Source organism: Falco naumanni, chromosome 3 (assembly GCF_017639655.2).
Source record: "Falco naumanni isolate bFalNau1 chromosome 3, bFalNau1.pat, whole genome shotgun sequence".
Taxonomy (NCBI): Eukaryota; Metazoa; Chordata; class Aves; order Falconiformes; family Falconidae; genus Falco; species Falco naumanni.
The window spans coordinates 81,055,842-81,073,829 of NC_054056.1; the positions used below are offsets into that span (position 1 = coordinate 81,055,842).

At 43.6% G+C, this 17,988-nt stretch overlaps 1 protein-coding gene across 1 annotated transcript in view; it reads left to right on the forward strand.

Annotated features, from left to right (window-relative positions):
- Positions 1–9,854: 9,854 nt before the first annotated feature.
- The window catches only part of KCNB2 (potassium voltage-gated channel subfamily B member 2), a 203,284-nt gene continuing 195,150 nt past the window's right edge, over positions 9,855–17,988 (forward strand). The window contains exon 1 of the mRNA XM_040588430.1: positions 9,855–10,269. The gene's annotated coding sequence lies outside the window, so the exon portion shown is untranslated. The remainder of the gene's footprint in view (positions 10,270–17,988) is intronic.

The window sequence follows — 17,988 nt, forward strand, 5'->3', positions numbered from 1 at the left end:
TCAGGTCTTCAATCCAGACCAAATGCAAATGTACCATTTTCTGTACCACAGGTTTTCTCTGCCTCACAATTTGCTTTGGCAGCAATGGTGTGGTATGTTTGGTACTCTTATGAACCTGGTCCTCACTCTCATAACCAGTGCGTACAACAGTTGGAGACAAAGCTAGCTATGTCCGACATTAACTGCATGCTCATTACCAATGCAACACAGTACATCTAATTTAAAATTAAAGTAAATTTATGTGTCCTTTTAGCAAAAGGTTTGCTAGAATCATTCAAGGAATGCTTTGAACTCATGATACGGCTTATTTGCACAGATGATTTCTCAATTAAAATCATAATGATATTGGAGGTGAGTTCCCAATGGTATGAATGTAGAGCAAAGGCAAGAGGATTGCTGCTTCATAGCTACAGTATGCCCTGTACATTTCTACTAGCTCGTGTGACATCTAAGTACTATGATTTATTATTGAAGGGTCAAAAACACAGTAGCGCAGACTGCTGTATTTGCATTTGCAACAGTTATCATTTTACATAGATATTATACTGGAAGAAAACATGCATTTGCCAAAATATAGGAAAAGGCCATGAACGTGCAGATATTCATCTGTCATGCATAAATTAAAGCGGTTCCATGGTGTCAGCTACAGCTGTCTGGGCACACGTCAATACAATGGGGAGTTTTTGATGAAAATTAGGGGATAGAAAATTGAAGGCTGGAAAATCAGGGCAATGGCAACAGTTGGAATGCCAGTCTATTCAATGAGCAAAACCAGAACATCAAAATGATGGACAGAGAAGTGGCAGAAAGCAGGGTGTTATGGTGCAGGGATCATGTTGCTATCCTGAGTCTTTGGCAGGTTTGAGAACTGCCTAGTGAGGGAGTGAAATTATCTCATGAGACCCACAATGCATCGTGATAGTCCCAGAACGCTACACAAATAGCAAATACGAATAATGAACATTTAAAGCAAGAACTGTGCACTAGGCAAACTATTCATAAACTGGGATATTTGTCTAAGTCATTTGCAAGTAAATTCAATTAATAAGCAAATTAATAATAATCACACAAGTCTATTTGTGTGTAAGCCACTAGCAAAGTACGGGGCCTGATTACCTGCCACCTACACCTTCAGCAGTCATCTCCATCCATGCAAAATGAAACTAATCATTTTCAAATCAGATTTTGTAGGATTTCTCACTTTCTTCAAAGTCACTTTGCAGCGATACAAGCAAGTATTCAGATGGCAGTGAGCAAGAGGGTCCACTGAACACTTCTGCCTGCTCAGCATTGCATATGACAGCTCTGCCTGGCTTCCTAGGGAAAAATCTATGCCTTTGCCTTTCAGGTCCATTTTCTCTCTACAATCTCTTCCCCATTGCTTCTAAATCCATTAGCCCATTTCAAAACATCTTATCAACTTACATGAAAAATAGTGACAGGAGAGGAGAAGAACCCACATTAGTGTCTTTGCTGAGGCTGCAATACACCTTTACTGTTATTCGCTTAATTTAGTGGAAACACTGGCCTTTCAGTGCAGAGTTCAGAATCACCCACAGCATATGTTACTAGCAACTAGGAATGGCACACAATGGATGGAGGATTCTGAGTGTACCTGTGCGAGATAAGGAGTATTTCAGGAGTGTGAAGGGAAAGAGCTTGTGGGAATAAATTTCAAGTACAATTGAAGGTAATTAAAGATCACCAAAACATGAAGCAAGAGCCACCCCAAACCCAACTTGTTTAACCTAGAGTCAGAATATGAAATTCCACGACTCTACTTCCAGTCCTAATCAGCTTCCACATTTAAGTCACCATGTTAGTTCGTACTGCTCAACATGGTGTGTTTCATTGTGGTATCTGTGCAGGGCTTTTTTGCATTCTTCCACTGATTTGCAAAGGAATTACATAAGTGATTTAAGAATAAGAGGGTTTTTTAGTTGTTTTTATTGGTTTGGTTTTGTTGTTTTTTGTTTGGTTTTTTTAATGAGAACAAAGATAAATATGTTCCATCCAAAGTAGGAAAATGTGAATATGTAAATGTACACCTCTAAGGTGGAGTTTCTTAAAAATAATGTCATTTATCCTACGCTACAGGAATTTTAAAAACAGCTAAAGTAAGTATAACACTGTCTAATGAAATATTTCAGAAGACATTATGGCATGTAAGCTGCCAATTGAGATTTGATATACTGCAGGCAAACCTGAGGACTTGACATGTAATTTTTAAAAAGTTAGATTTCTTTGACTTAAATAGTGCCCCACGGTATTAATCAAACCTCACAGAGCCAGCATCTTCAGCTATGCAGAATCTAAAGCACAGCCAGAACACATACTTGCACAATAAGAATCTCTAAAACTGCATCACTCAGGAAATTATTTCGGAAAGTCAGCCCCTTACTGGCTGTTATTTCTGAAGCTAGTTATGAATATAGGGCTGCTTGAAATGTTCCTGAAAAGCCAATGTGTTGGTATCAAGATGCTCATTTAAATTTATCTTTGGTTTGGTGAACATTTATGATCCCAGAGCCAAGCTCCAAACCAACTCTACTTCCTCACCGGCTGCCTTGGAACCGGGAACCTTGTTGTTCTTCAAGGACCACTTCATTCAAAGGTCATCTAACCTGCTCAGGACCACGCCTCAAGCAGTCTGCTTGGTAGGTCTCTGGAGTCCCTCGTGTTAGGGCTGACCCCCATATACTGGTCAACATTCAGATGTCTCTGAGGCAGGACCATGGAAACCTGGGAACCATCCACCTGATCAGGGCTTTCCTCCAGTTTTGCAGTAGCAAGGCAGAAGGCAGTGACAGCCCTCACTCCATCTTGGCCTTGAAGCCTGGAAAAAACTTCCATGGGCTCACTGTGCCAGTGCATGGGCAAGCCACAGCCTCCACCACCAAATTCATCTGCAGCTTACCAGTGGAGCTGGCATTTTTGTTAGTTGAGCTGCTACCACGCTGGTTGGAAAAAGCAAGAGTTCTCATGAACAGGGAACTTCTCAGAGAGCTTTAAGGAAAAATATGGTTATTTCCCCCCAAAAAAGTTTACAAATTGAAACCATTACCTGGTAAGAACTTCATTATTATTGTCTTCAAGGAGGTTCCACTTGGGCTAAGTGCCCCATTTACACATGACGGCATAACTCTTTTCCAGTCCTTACAAAGGATAAAAAGGCAGTAGGGAATTGTTGAGGGTGAAGGCTAAAGAAAAAAGCAATTAAGTTAACTTATTACTCTATCAGATTTGTATACAATCCCATAGGAAAAAATAAAAGAAAAATATCTACATAAACCCTGAAAAATAGCTGAAAGTAATTTGTGGAGATTTTTAGCCTGCTGCTTATTTTGTGCTGCAAGTCAGGAACAGAACTATGCTCTATGTAATGTTATTCACAGCTAGAGAAACATGGGCTTAATATTGGGTGAGGGTCTGCTGGTGATACCAAGGCATTTCATTAAAAAAAGTTAATGTCCACAGGTTTTCTACATCTCAGTCTTGAGATTTACTTTATGGGGCACAAATTGAAAATGAAGAATAATGATGGGAATGAGAGCTCCAAGGCCTAACACTTTACTTGCAAACACAGTTAAGTTTTAAACTAATTATCCACATTTAATTTAGCATATTTATCAGAAGCACAAGTTTATCAGATGTGTCGACAACAGCTTCAGCGTAATCTCTGGGAAGCTTACTGCCTGGTTCCTGTCACAGCATCAGCACAGGGCTCCGCTGTCTGTGCACAGCTCAGCGCCCAGGTACCTGCAGAAGTCCCCTGCTCAGGGAAAGCCTCAAACTGTGTTTCAGGAAAATTAATGTCCCTGTAGTTCCCCCAAGAGCCCATTTACAAGACATTGAGGCAGCTCTCCTCCGATGCCAGGCCCTATCTCTCTGCTCAGAGTCTCTATCCTCTTCGACCTGGCTGCAGGGGAGGAGCAAGGGGATTGCCCTTATAATTAGAAGCTTCATACCTCTCACAACTAATCACAGTCTGATCCTCCTCTCTCTGCAATTGGCTTGTTCCCATTGCAAAATCCTCTGCTCCTGGATGTTTCATTCTCCGTAGCTAATAAAGAGATGCATTTACATGGTAATTCTGAGTGGCTGCTGAACATCTCTCCTTCCAGTCTTTGCTGTTTTTCCTTCAGCTTCAACCTGCTCAGAAAATGCCTTCTGCTTGTGCCTAAAATATTGTGACAGATTACTTTTAATTAATATATCATTAATCATATTTGACATAGAGCAGAAATAATATGAAGTAAAAAGCCTTTAAAATTCTTACTCCCATTTCACCCAACTGGGGAAAGGCAAACAAATTGCCACCTGCTACATAAACCCTAGGCAGGTACCACAAACCTTCAAAGGAGCTTGGAAAGGACATCTGTAACAGCCCTCCCAGGAATGGGGAGCCCAGCTTGCATGGCTCTGCCTCCGCAGGGATGGAGGAGAAGGCAGTGCTCTCAACCCTACCTGCCTGCTCACTGCTGCGCACCGCAGCAGCGAGCAACTGTGGAAGAGCCAGTGGCTGCTTCCAAAGACATGAGAACTATCTCCTCACAGATGGTATTTAGGGAAACACATTTTTTCATTGTAGACCTTGCAGAGTTCAAAGCTAGAAGGCAAATATCTGATTGCCTAGACAGCCTCATGTGAAGTATACCTTTGGCTATAAGCATCCCCTGGCTCCCCCTATATAATATAATCAGGAAATGCCAAGTCTTTACAGTGATGGTATTGGGTTTTATTTGACTTCTTTTTTGTTATAAACTTGGCCCAAGCTACTGCAACTTCCAGAAAACAATAGTAGAACAAATTTAAACCTGGTGTACACTCTACCTGGGACTCATGAGCAAAGCTGAATCATTTCTCAGGTAGTGACCTGGCATAGGGCCAAAATAAGGGATCTCAGTTTAGAGGTCTGTGAATAACATTGACAACATTTTAATTGACAGAGAGGATTAACATTCAGCTCACACTTTAAAAAACCCCAACCCTATGAAGATTCTGTTACAAAATATGATTTTATCTTTTTAATCAAAATGTAAGGTAAAGTAACCCATTACAGGAGGTTAAAAACAGACTTGAGGTTGTGGAAATCGTCATCCTCCTACGTTACACAAAGGAGAGTCTTATATCCAAATGTTGCAGGCTGGAGGTCCAGGAGCCATTCTGCAGGCATTCTGTCTGCTTGACATAAAACCCAGCCAGTAAATCTTACCTATTTGATTTCTACATATGGGGAGATGCCCAAATTTGAATAAAATCAGTTTGTACAACTGTGATTCAACTGTATTAATATTGATATGCCTTTGTGTAGTTCACGTTTGTTTTCTGTCTGTGGTATGTTGTGTCTACAATTGATTTTAGCCCTGAGAGCAATTACTATTTTTTTGTGCACATTTGTTCAGAATTAAAAAAAAATAATAAATTTCCACCCAGACAAGAAAGGAACAATGAATCAATTTTTAAAAAGCGCCAAAAAACCCCACCTCCAAACCCATCCAAGTTGTAGCTAATTTGACAATGGCATCTTGCCCATGATCTGTCCTTCCTGGCTATGCTCTTGCTCAGCTCCACTGCTGGTTTTGTGATACCCAGCTCTGTAAGTTTCCACTTACTGCACTAGAGAGGAAAAATGATGCCACTATTGCCCCTGTGTGCAGCAGCACATCATTTCTAGATATGTCTACAAGATAGCCCTTATATGCTAGTGAGACTGCTGTGCCACTGCACCCTGTGGAAGAGCTGAAGAGCCCTCCAGGAGCCCCTTGAGAACCAAAGACTTGGAGAAAGTGTTGTTGGAGTCTGATCCGTGGCAAGAGGAATAGAAAACATATTATTCTTAGCTGGAGAAATCTATAGAAGGAACCCAAATCGTGAAAAGGAGGAAATAACCCCCCAGCAAAATCACTCATTAGGAAACATGGAAAACTATTCCATGAATCAGGAAGTCCCTAATCCAGACCAGACTTGGTCTGAACTGTGGTGAGCTATGCTGTTGCCAGATGTTATTTCCAATGTGATTTATTTTAAGAGAATATTAGACTTGGCCAAGAAGCTGCCTATGGTGGACATGTTTTTATCTGGAGGTCTTGGGTGATAGAAAGAGCACTGTGATGGGGTTTGCTCTTTTCCTAGAACAGAACCGTCTTCTTTTTTCCATTTGTTGGACTCACCACTGGGAAATTACAATACATTTCCAGACCACCTGACAGTACATTTTGGTAGTGCAATAACTAAGATGATTACACTCAGGAAAATTATCAACTATTAATTTAGACAGGCCAACTTTGATGCTGATGACAGCAGTACTCCTGTTGCTGGCGCTTATTGCAATATCTGCTCCTACAAGTAAGGAAGAGCCATTAAGCCAGCCTGTAAGAGGATCATTCGCTTCTCCACTGGCGAGTGTCTCTAGTGTTGCTGGGGCAGGAACTGAATGCCCTGGGCTGAGCTGCAGTGGGGTCCTGGGTCATGGACAGGGATTAGGGGAGCCCCCAGGGGAGGGGGCAGGGCCAGCAGCCCTGGTAGTGCCTTCAGGGCCTGACATACACAAATCCATTCTTCTTTCTTCAAAAGGAAGCAAATGTGTGGGTCACATGATTTCACTTGTGTCATCAAGATGGTCAGCAGCGGAGAAGACAATTATTTCTTGTAACAGTTAGATTATGATTTTGAATGATCCTCCTGCTGCATATGAAGATTTAACTATACCTTTCCAAATGTCTGCCCATCTTCCTCCATCCACGCTCTCTCCTCTCAGTCCAGGGAGGCGTTTGGGAAGCATGATTCACAGGCACCTAGTGGGCTCATCTATGCAAACCAAGCATGAAGTGAGAAGGAAGAGGTCCAGTTTGTTTACAAGGTTGGTCTTGATGAAAGATGCGCTGAAGAACATTGCTGTAATGAAGAAGCAAAATCCTGCAACAGAAAGCTTGATAGGAAAGAGTTTTCACTTTCATCAAGTTGTTATTTTCTTCCTTTTATCTGACCAACTGAAACAAAACTCCTTTGAAGGAAATCTCTCCCACACAGTCTGCAAGACACTGGTCATCATCATGGCCATACATCTTGTACAATTTTTCTGGTAAACAGAGGAAACACAAAGGCTTCCCTTCAATTTCCAGATACACTGGTGTAAGAGCAAACGATGAGTGTCCGTAAACAGAAAAGCCTCAAGCCTAGAAAAGAAGACAGACAAGGATAGCTAGCATTTGTTTATGAAGGAAAATTGAATAATATAGATCCAGTGGCATAAACATGCATCTAGGTATGATAATATACCTGTATGTGCAAAAATTCTTTCCCAGAATACAGTTATTTTTACTGTGGACTCACTATCTGACTAAAGAAATTTTTATTTCTGAATAATTCCTCCCTTTTGAAAGCAGCTCAGTTGCTTATTCTGGAACAGTGTCTACACAGCATGGACACTGGCATAGCTGGAGAACTGTGGGAACTTGCCTACTGACTGCTCTTTCTGACAGTTTTCCCAATAATCAAGTCCCATTAGCATCTGGGTGTGCACATATAAGACAGAAATAAGAGAGTCTGCCTTTATCAAAAATACCGAAAAAACAAATATTAAAATCTCACAAAACCATAATCTGCTTCTACAGAACACTCACAGCCTTCAAAACCACTCACTGCATCATGAAAAGCAGTAGAGGAGCACTGGAGCTCCTGAGAGCCTATTATTGCATGAGCATCTGAATGATAAACTCTTGGTTTCCTACAGCTCTGTCTCATGGGATTTACCGTCTGCAATGGCTAAGAAGACACAAACTCCAGTTGAACTCCTCTCACTGAGGTGACATAAACGTGCAGGTTTTGAGGTATGTGGCAACACACAACAACACACAAACTCCTAAATCCACCCGTGTCATGCTCTGGGCGCAAAGGTATATGTAGCAAGCCTCTTCACACAACTGCCTTCTTTTTCTTAAACTTGTAGGAATTTAATTGCCTTTGAGAGTTTTGCCCACCTCTCACATTTAGCTGAAACTGATCAGTGGGTTCCAAAATTAGTAATGACACACACAGACACATGCACACACATGGGTGGAACTTATGGAATACAGAGATACCTACATTCAAATGGGAAGTAGCTGAGGAGAGGAATGGGTTGCTGTGAACTTCATTTATCATATATAACATATGGAAGAGAATTTCCCTGACTGACCATAAGGGTAGACTAGGCTGATTAGCACAGGCACAGATGTTTATGTCACAGATGTCGATTTCAAAGTGAATTCTCCTGGGAATCAGTACCACTTAGGATTTCCGCTACTGTAGTATCTTATCAGAAAACTTTGGAAGGTAGTCTGGGAGAAGATGGTTGAACTTTTTTAAAAATCACACATCTGTATGTTCCCAAGCCAGTGGGCAAGGAAGTACATAAAATGGAGGGAAATTAACGCAGTATGTGAGCATTCAAAATTTAACCTAATTTTTATTTGATTGTAATTGAAATCATGGTGGCGATACTCCCCAATCTGATTCCTGGATGGCTTTCAAAATGATTAGGAGGTTTTTGAATATTTTAAAAAAAGAAGAGGGGGGGGGGAAAGCTGATAAATGTTGTGCTGGAAAGCCTTCAACCCAGCAGCGAAATGTGCAACACTGAAGACAGAATCTCAGAGCTATAAGATGAGATGAAGCCCGAGCAACACAATGCAGAGGGCAAAGCTACAAAGGACCTGTTAGGAAGCCCGAGAAAGGACAGCTTGAAAAGAAGAACAGCTTTCTAATCCCATACCTAAAATATAGAGGGGCATCACTGAATGAGGGAGTGAGAGTTCCTCCCGTTACCAGGAATGATCAAGGACTTCCCATTAAAAAGCAATAAAGAGGAACTAGTAAACTCTGTGGGAGGGAGGAAGCGGCAGCAGGAGCAGCAGCAGTCTCAGTCACCACCTGCTACCCCAAGACCCGATGACAGGAGTGTGAGTCCTCACCCTGTGCGGGGTCCCGGCCGCCCAGCCAGCGCACTCGGCAGCCCCCGGCAGGACAGCGGGGCTGTGGGGCTGTGGGGCTGCGGGGCTGCGGGGCTGCGGGGCTGCGGGGCTGTGGGGCTGCGGGGCTGCGGGGCTGTCAGCCGGGCCCCAGGAACACCCCTGGGTCGGGTGTGCGTGTGCCCAGCACGGGCTGGGGAAGGCGGCAGGGAAAGAGGGGCGGGATGGTGGTGTGGCTGTATCACTGACCGGGAGAAGGTGGGGGGTGGGTAGGTGTGTGGGAGGGGGTAGCATATGAAAGTTTGTGTGTGTGTGTGTGTGTGTGTGAGCGCCCACACATTCACCGTCTGGGAGGGAAGCGTGTGGGGCGCTCTGAGGGGGTGTGCTCATTCCCTGTATGGGAGCCTTAGTATGGGTGCGCTCCAGTCTGAGAGGGGGATCCCCTGCCCTGGTGGGGGTGTAGTGTGGGGGTGGGGTGTGTGTATGTGTGCATCCCCCGCCTGGGTGTGTGTGTGTGTGTGGTAGTGTAGCTTGTGTGTGTGCATGCATGTGCGTCAGTGTGTGAGTGCATCCCCTGCCTGTGGCATTGATACAGTGTCTGTATATGTACGTGTGTGTGTGCATCCCCTGCCTGGGCTGGGGTGCGGGCTGTGTGTATACATCCCCCGGCTGGGTTAACGCGGGGTAGGGGTGTGTGTGCCCCCCCCCGCCTCTCCCCTCCCACCTCCCCCCCCCCCCACCCGCCTGGGGGGCAGTACGGGGTGCCTGCGGGTGCGAGCATCCCCTGCCCGGCCGGGGGAGCGAGGAGCAGGCGCGGGCGCGCGCAGCCGGGGAGGGGGCGGCGCGGGGGGGCAGGGGGCGCCCCGCGTGCCCCGGCCGGGAGCGACCGTGTCCCCCCGCCCCGCCGCCGCCGCCGCCGCCGCGCACAGCCGCAGACACGGGCTGCCGCGCCGGCAGCCGGGGATTACAGCGGGGCGAGGGCAGCGCGGGCTCGGCTTTTATCCGACCCCCCCACACCCCCCCGCTACCCCAGCCGCTCGCCACGCCGCTCGCTCGGCGGCTTTTCATCTCCGGGGGCAGGAGGGAGATGTCTTTGCCGTGGTTTTTCCACCCCCAGTCCTCTCCGTGCCGGGGGGGGGCGGTGATGTGGAGCCGGGAATGTAGAGGAAAACCCTCCCCGGGAGGGAGCGACCAAAACAAACCTCTCGCCGTGGCTCCGGCGGCCGCGCAGCGCCCGGGGAAGCCCGAGCAGCCCCTGCCAGCGCCGGGGAATCCCTCCTCCAGCCCCCGGCGGTGCCCCGGGCGCCCGCGGAGCAAGGTAAGCGGGCGGGCATCGCTCCTCCGCCGAGGGCTGCCTTCTGGTTTTATTTGTGGGTTTTTGTTAGGTACCGAGTCTTCCACGCCTCTCGCACTGACGGGAGTTGCAAGGGAGGCGAAAGCTGCCGCTGCCCCCGGCGGGCTGCGGGGCGCCCGGGCCGGCGGGACGCGGCTCTCCCGCGGGGAGCCCCGGGGGTGCGGGCGGGGGGCGCCGGGGGAGCGGGGCACGCTCGGCGGGGCTGGACCCCCGCAGGGTTTCTCCCCGCCTGCCTGGATCAGTCTGAGGGAGAATAATGCAGCCCTCACGCTGGAGCGCTTTGGAAGCCGCGGCTTGTATTTTTGTTCCTCCAGAGCTTCTAAAGGGAGGGGGGTGGGTGACATTTCGTAGTATTCTACCTCCTGCCGCGGATGAGCTTTAAAGATAAAGGCTCGTCATTTGTGTCCGATGCTCTAATAGCGCTTGTGGGGAACCTGATGATACAAAAGCTCGGCGTTCTCGGTAGATAGCTGTCATTTCGATTACCCCAATGAAAAAAACCCTCTATCAAAAAAGAAAAACTGTAGCATTGTGCTAGTCTGAAATACACGGGCATGTATGCTTTCTGTAGATATGTAGCATGCTGCCAGTCCCCTGGGTTTCCGAACCCGTGTTTTTATAAACAGGCATGCTCGCTGCATGCTTTCTACAAACCCTTCAGTGTGTTTCCTGTATGAGAATTTCACTACCCGAGTGAAGGTGGACCTTTGTTTATACCCTATGTATGTACTGTCCACATTTATAGTTTGTCTTGGACTTTATTCAACTCAAGTTACATAATGATTAAGATATAAATAAACAGTATATTTGCAGTTTCTTGAACATTTTAATTCATTGCAGATGAGACCGTTTCTAGCATCACCGCCAAAATTGTCACTTCTGAAATGTTTGTATAAAAAGGGAAGTGTCAGTCGCATCAGGTGGAGGCAACATTCCTTAGCAAATACACAGTCATCAGACCTTGCTATTAAAAGGACACCTAAGCAGAGGATTTCAGTGACCCCATCCTGTAGCTCTGAGGAGCTGCCAGGACTGGTTTAGAAGAGGAAGAACAGCAACGAGGCTGGACAGGAGAGCCTGTCTGGTGAGGTTTTGCTTTAAAAACACTTGGAGTTCAAGTTTGCTCAGTTGGCAAATCACATCCAAGTTAGTGCAGAGCTAGCACCGGGCATTAGGGGCTAGGCAAGGTCTGAGAAATGAAATGGCCTACCAAGCCTGGGGCACGATTGTCCTCCCAGGGAGTTTTACTAGAAACTTTCAGGAGAGCAGGGTCAGGCAGTACATGCCTCCTGTGAGATTGGTTTGCTCTGTGACCACCTGAGATGTACTAGCAAAGCTTTGGAATTCTTTCCCAGGGAGATGAGGTACAGTACACCAAAAAAAAGTTTGTTGCTGGTTCTTAGCACTGCTGTCATTTCCATTCAAACTACAATTGATAAACCACCTCTTTGCTCAGCCTTGTTGAAACTTGCAGCTGCCTTGTGGTTTTTTTTTTTTTTTTTTTTTTTTTAATTTTTATTTTAAAATGATGCTTTCACAGGCACTCTCACAACAGCGTCCAAATTGCTCTCGCCTCCTTTCTCAGCTGGACGCTGTCACTGGGGCTCAGCAGGTTGGCCTCGTTCAGACATGTGCAGACAGTAAAAACGAAAACATCTTCAGCTTGAGATGAGGGAGAAGTGCTGTTCGGAGCAGCATGCTTCAGTCAGAGCAATTCCGTTGGCTTCAGTGTTTTGAAATGTCCCGTTGCCGTAACAATGCCATATCATATGTATTTATTTATTCATGCTCAGCTTTTTTTTTTTTTCTAAGTGCAAGTTAATTGGCAAATTCTGGCTTGCCACTCAAGGCAAGGCAAGGAGTTGAGATTCACAATAGCTTTCTTGCCAACATTTGAGATCTTGCCAAACGGCTTGCTACTGTGACTTTTAGAAGAAAATCTTGGTCTTACGTGACTTCCTTCAGCTTCATGGCACTACATGCACAGGTAAAATATTTTTCATGGCACTACCATATTTAAAGCTACCTTACTGGAGGACATTTCAGTCAGTGTTTTACTCTGTATGTTGTTCTTATATAAACAGCACATTGGGGAAGGGCTGTTGGGTTGTGTGTCTGTGTGAGTGTCTATGGAATACGTAGTCTTACTGAATGGGGGATGAGGTATCTGCTGAAGGGGGCAGTGACTGGGAGCATGACAGTGCTGTGGGATCCCACTGCAGACCCCTTTGAAGGTGTCTGCTCTTCCAGAGTACAGACCTGCTGCTCCTGACAGGCAGACACCAGGAGGGAAAGCTGGGAGCCAGAAAGGGAAGCTCTTAAAGTTATGAGCCACTCCAGCTTCATCAGAGTAGACATACATGCATTCTAAAACTGTATTGTTTGAATGTTTTCAGGGGTCATTTCTATTAACTCATCATGTCATTGCATAATACTTTCTGACCCAGCAACCCTATGATCACAGCTCTTGGAGTTAAATAATGATCGCCTCTGAAAGGACTTTCCCTTTTTCTATAGTATTGCTCTAGGAAATTTTTTCATTTTTAGAAATAAGTTTTTTTACCTAATAGGTGTCTGAATATTATAAATTTGGATGCACGATAAAAACAAGCTTTTGTTTACTTTGTTGAGTTGTACTATTTCTACTCTTATTAGGATATGAGCACCCTAAGAGAAAATATTTTTGATTTCTCATGAGTGACTGGCATCTTTCTCTTATGGTTATTGCTGAGGTAGTGGCACTGGGTATTTAATTTCTTGGATTTTGTAATAAATCTTTGAGACATGTTTTAACACACAACTTAGCAGGTCGAAATGAGTGTTCTCTTCCTAATGATAATCTTAACTGTAAATTAAAATAAACTTTCTGATTTTTAATTGCAGAAATCACTAAGACTTACAACAGTGTTCTGTGGGATACTGTGAAAATAAATTGCTTGGGACATTATAGACTAGATTTTTTCCTATTGTAAATGTAGATTTTTCTGTAATCCCATAGCTTTCTATGTTTATTTGTCTATAACTCTGGCTATATGGAAAGGATTTGGAAAGAATTTAATTCTTTTTAATTCTTTCTTGACTACTATGCAATTTTAGATATCTATTGCATGCTATAATAAATAGATTGCTTAGTGATGCTTAGTGCATATATATTAAATCATATGATTAAATATAAAAATCGAACAGAGAAGCTGAACAACTCAATTTTTTATTGACTAGAACACGGACGTTTCTTATCTTGGTTAGCTATAGGTATAAAGACAGTCTCAGTATAACTTCCCAGACCACTAAACACCATAAAAGCCTTAGATATAAAGTGCATCAGTCAAGATATTTTAAATCTATTAAGCTTAAAACTAACTGTATTCTCCATTAAAGCTGGAAGGACTGTGAAGACTATTCTGATTTTCGTCCTTCCCGATGCTCATTACAGCACATGCAGGAACTTCAGTGCAAGTCGGCATTGGCATCCTCCTGAAGTTTCATTTGTTTCCTGTGCAATACATCCCTTTCTTCCAAGGCTGGAGGGCTGGAGTAAACTTGAGTAGTTTTTAGACTGAGGAGCTACTTTTTTCAGCAGTGTGAAAGTATGATGATGTTAACTGCATACTCAGTAAATAACAAATATTATTTTGAACTTACTTGTTCATGGATTATGGTGACTGCATGAGCAATATGGAAACAGTAATGGAAGAGTCTTAGGCCACTAAAATCAGTGGGTTTTTTAATTTATTTTTTCTAATGCAGGAAATCTATATTTAGCCGTAATGGTAGATCAGCTGTGACTTAGGTATCTGGCTTCTATATGGCCCTATTCCTCCTCCGGATGACTATAAAGAGTAGTCAGTAGCATCACTGCTGGCAGCAGCAACAGAGTCAGAACAACAATCTATTAGCTAATAAATAATATATGTCACGCTGGCATAATGCAGCTCTGAATATTTAGGAGTAGGTTGTGATAAGCAGCAATTGTAGTCTTTACAAGGAACAATGGCAATCTACCAATTTACGCTCATAATACCATGACAGAGGCACGGTGGTACGCTGTGAGAATGCACAAGCGTAGATACAGTCCAAGCCCAGATGGAGGGACCGAGCAGCTCTCTTATCACAGCACTGGCACATGATACAGGAGAAGGCTCTACGCTGGTCAGTGCTTCTCCCGGGGAAGTCATGCTTGCCATTGCAGGGTATTCTTCGTGCTGCCATCGTATTTGGGTATTAGCTCGTTAGGAAAATAAACATCAGCCCTTTAGGTAAAACCATGTAACAAGGAAATGAATGCAAAGCTGTGCTGATAATTAACTGAACAAAGCTCTCAAACGTAATCTTCTTTGATGACACTGGAGATGAGCTTCTCCCCCTCGTTGCCTAACAAGTTAAGTAATAGAAATCAATTATGGCAGTAGAGTCCAAATACAGAATAAATTTGCCTCAGAGCATTAATAAGACATCTCAAGGCAGTTCATAAAATATTTTTGCACAGTACCTCATCAATAGTTAACTTTCAGAAAATTAGCTGCATTTTAAATATATATAGAGAAAAATTACAACCAAACTCAACAACTCAAAATGAGGCCATAATGCTGCTAAGGGGTTTTTAGTTGTGTCTTTTGCCCTTTTGAAGTGTGAGGCTTTGGTTTACCTACAAGGTTCATGATCTCATCTCAGCTGGATGTGCTCTCAGATGACTGAATAATCCTGCTGTAATTTATGACCATAAGTTCAGTGTAATTTTGCATATACCAGAGAGATCCTGAGACAGTTTGAGCAGAAAGTGCTGGCAGGCTGCAGCAGCTAGAAGAATCCCACTAATGTATTTAAGCAGACTCAAAACAGTGAACTGGCCTAATTAGCCTTGAAATCAGAAAGCTATGAATGACACTATTGTACGTGCTCTTCCAGTAGCTGCTGAGATTAACAGCACACGTAGTTGATCTACCTTGACAGTAGTGCCATCTAGAAGGTCTTGCCTTCTAGATATTTCCATTTTATGCTTTCTTCGTTCTCATTATTGCTGACATAGAGTGAACTTCTTAACTGTGCAGGCCTCATGCTTGAATTTATATTCAGGACTAGCCTGTCTACCGATAGTCACTTTAGTCTCTATCTAGGCATGTCATTGAAGTAGCGTTAGCAGTGCTGGGTATCTTCTGCTACCCTTGAACTAAAGAAGGAGTAAGAATGTTTGGCTGATCCAACATGTTTACAGATCATCTAGTAGGAGCAGAAATACTTTTTCTGCAGTAGTCTTGTGGCTAGGGTACTCACTGGGAAAATCAAGCTTTTAGGCCTTTCTTAGATTAACATGATATAAACAACTATTTCACCTCTTGTAATCCAAGATTCTGCCCAGACAAAGGACTACTCATCTGTCCATTCCTGTTTCCTTTCGAGTGCAGGCTGCCTCATTCTTGCTTAGTAGGAACAGGGAGGGTGGTCTCCATCCCTGCGCCCGTCCTGGGAATTACTTGCAGCAGCGGTAGCCTACAAAATATAAACCACAGGTTTGAGTCACCAGAGATGAACGTAGTCCCTGGGTGAAAGTATAATAACCAGGTAATTACATCAGTAGGTTGCTACCACCACCTCAAGGTGTATTTTGAAAAGAGTGGGCCTTGTGCAGTTCTTCTGAAGGACTGTTACGTGCCTCTCATAGAAGGAGATTTCCAGGCTTGGACTGTCATGTGGGTGAGTTGTGTTCCTTTTGATCCTGGTTATGCACTGGGTCTGGGTGGGAGTTCAGAATATCTTCTTTCTGACCACGAAGTATTGTGTTGATCCTGCCTTAGAGGTTCCCACACACTTCTTTGAGCTTGAGTCTTGCATGTTTAATATTAGAAACCCTGAACTAATGGCTCTGATGAAGCACATTTTTTAAGAGGATGCTGTGGCTTTTAAAAATAGATTTTAGCTTCACAGAGCTAAACAAATTAATTTACAGTGTCAGTTTTTAAAAAGTTTCCTTTTAGCCTGTCTTGATTTCAGAATTACAGCAACAGTAGCACGAGGTTGTGCATGGTAGATAGTCCTCACTTTCTTCTTTTGCCAGGTCAATTTGAGGGTCAATAATATCAATACTATGGTATCAGCTGCCTTTAAGCTTGACATTCGGCTTTCCAAAACTTATGCTGTCTCCACTCGTGGTAGGACTAAAAGCATGAAAATGAACTGCAGCTTCTCTCTACAGTGTTAAACTGGAGTTCCTAAGGACAGCTCTCCCTTCCCCAGCCCCCAAGCCAGCAGTACCTTTGTGCAGTATGTGGAACCAAAACACTTTAGATAAGGTCAGGAATCAAAGTTTTCGGCTTTCTGGGTGACTGCTTCTCTCCAATGGGCAAAATAAGATGACAGGTTGTCATAGGCTCTGAGCAATTTTTAATAGTATTTTGGGGTCTTTTTCAAGGCATTCCATAGTTTAAGACATCAAAATGTTGAAGGGACGGATTCCCCAGAATCAAGCCTAGAGCAAAATGTGTCTTAATTTTTAATGGAAAAAGCTTTTTGTGAATACTCGTTGATGCTGTGACCTTGGGGACATTCCCAGCTATGTACAAAGAACTGAGTCACCCAAAAATCATGGCCTTGATTCATTCCTTCCAGCTTCAGTGCTTCTGTGAAGCACCAGAGATAGGGAACGTAGGCTGTACTCCTGCTGGGTAGAGTTACTGGGTTGAAGCAAGCATCTCTTGAATAAATCTGCCTGACATAGGCTGAAATCTTTGGCCACGTCTCTTCCTATCTGTTGTCCAGGTACGTCTAAGCCTGCCCTTCCCCCTGACTGGATCAGGGAACGGTCCTGTCAGAAGTGGTTCCAAATGAAATTTTTGACAGAGGCAGAAATTGAACCCAAATGTTTTAATCTCAAAGAAGTAACTTAAGAATACAACCATGCTTTCCTTAATTGTAGATCAAGGATGGTGGCGTTGCATGTTTAGCCTTTATTAGAAAACTCAAAACGTTACACTGGGATTCTGGACAAGTGCCACAGCCAGAGTTTTGGGTGCAGTTTCACTCAAAAAGAGATAAAATCTGACCCTTCTCAATGTGCCTCGTTGCTTCAGACATCATTCTCTATGTATATAGGATAATACTATATTTTGTGCAATATTTCCCTGCCTAGAAACCTAGAATCATCACTCAGTAATACACTGTGCAATCTTTTCTTCAGGAGAACAAAAAGACATCTGTGAAGTTCTTCAGTGCTTTCAGCTAGTTGGCAGCACTGGTATTGGTAGGGAGCAGTGGAAGATCAAAGGGTTATAGAAGATACCACATTTAAAATAGCCCTAAAACTAATTGTTTTAGGACAACTGGTTACAATAGTGCCCCCTCAAAAGAACAAATGATGTATTGACAGTCTCTTCCATTATCTTAATGCACTGCAATGCAATTAGGAAAAAAAATCCTGTAACAGATGAATAAATTGCAATTCAAAGCTCCAATTTATTAATATTAATGTATTTACTATTATTACTGTATCCTGTATATGTAGTATCTGTATATTCTCAAATAATTATATGGAAGCATTAATCAAAACTGTAGATCCAGAGTGCTAGTTGTGATATATAGTCTGATTTAGCCCTGAAATGAGGATCTTATATAATCACATTTCTGTAATATCTGATTGTTTTAAATTAAAGAAAATGATCTGCCATTTGGCCTTGTACTTCTCTGTGACAG